Source organism: Empidonax traillii, unplaced genomic scaffold (assembly GCF_003031625.1).
Source record: "Empidonax traillii isolate 1590-97213 ecotype Southwest subspecies unplaced genomic scaffold, ASM303162v1 scaffold1969:size215142, whole genome shotgun sequence".
Taxonomy (NCBI): domain Eukaryota; kingdom Metazoa; phylum Chordata; class Aves; order Passeriformes; family Tyrannidae; genus Empidonax; species Empidonax traillii.
The window spans coordinates 77,349-78,941 of record NW_020957162.1 but is presented as its reverse complement, the minus strand read 5'-3'; positions in this window follow the sequence as shown (position 1 = coordinate 78,941).

Here is a 1,593-nt window from a genome sequence, read left to right as displayed (position 1 = left end):
TTGGGTGCTCATTAACTTGCTCTGCATATTAAGTCAAAAGACCACATGGAGATACAAGAGCAGGGAAAAATGAAACGTCTGAAGGCGAATTCGCCCACCAGGAAGAATATCAGATGGCACTTTATATGATGGTTGAAGATGATACTGGAATTTTATGTGGATTCTGCTTTGAATGTTTTTGTGGTATTTTCCAAAACGTGAGCGAGGCACTTTTGGTGCTCAAGGATATTAAACCAGCTGAGATCTTAAGGGAGAGATTCTAATTTCTCCAACAAATACCCTTCTCCTCGCCCTGCAGTGCATCCTGAGAATGCTGTCATGAGCAATAAGCAATATTTAATTGTTTCATAGACATTTCAAGTGTAAGGAGGACACTTGGCCACTCAACACAATGAACTTTGGCCCTACAAGAAAATAAAATGGGAACTGAAACCACAAAAACCCTATGTTTGAATAATGTTAACGGCCTGACAACTAGAAATTCCATTGATGTTGTGGATTTAAGATCGAAACTCTCATTAATGCATCCTGCTGTGTTACAGAGGTATTCCAGCAGGCAGCATTGAATTCCAGATGTTCAAATACCTGGGCACCAGAGGGGGGAATTCTGAGCAGATTTCTCCCTCCTTTTCAAGTCCCTTGTCTGAAAATCTCACTCTCAAATAGCTTGTTCATAGAATATTGTAAATTTATTGTGGTCCAGGTGGATGAACCAACAGATGAGCAAAGAGTGTTTGGATTTGGGGGTTGAAAAGTATCGGTTTGTGCTCCACCTCTAGGCTGGAGACAACTGCAGTTCCTCAGGGCTTTACCCCGAGACTTGTTCTATCTAATGTCTTCATTGGGATAAAAAGGAAATTAAGACAATGGGAAATGAGGAAATAAGAGGAGGAAATGGCATGAACATCAATCAAATTCGTGAGGAACACTGAACCATGAGGATAACCAGGCACTGGAAGAGGATGCCCAGAGAGGCTGTGCAGGTTTTTAAGATCTGACTGGAAAAAGCCCTGAGCAAGCTGGTTTGAATTAATTGTTGACCCTGCTTAAAAGAAGGGAGGTTGGTCTAGAGACCTGCAGGGATCCTTTCCAATCCCAGTGATCCTTTAATTCCAGAACATGAACAGAAACTTGGTATCTCTGGTGTTTCCAGCAGTCATTTAGGTTTGGTTGAAACCAGTCAGAACAAGCCATTAACCAGCAATTACTAAAATAGCAATTCAGCCCCAAGGCTGTTCCCTGGAATCCCATATCCCAAAGCAGGATCCTGAAGCCACTTTCACACTCTCTCCCTAGCCTAAATATTTCAATTTATTCATCTTCCACTTTCCACGAGGCATTTTTACACGTGGCCAGGTGCAACCTGAAGGCTCCCAAAAGATTGACACCCCACTCCCCCCCCCGAGGTGAGACAAGTAGAGAACACCTCAACTGTTAATCCTGCTGAGGGCTCATTTCAATGACAGGAATCTCCCCATTCCACACTGAAAACTGTGCCTACATCCAGCAGGCAAAGTACCTGCCAGAACACCCTGTTCCATCAATGCTCCCTTCTGTTCTCGTGCAAAAATTCTGAGCTTCTTTCCACTTTCT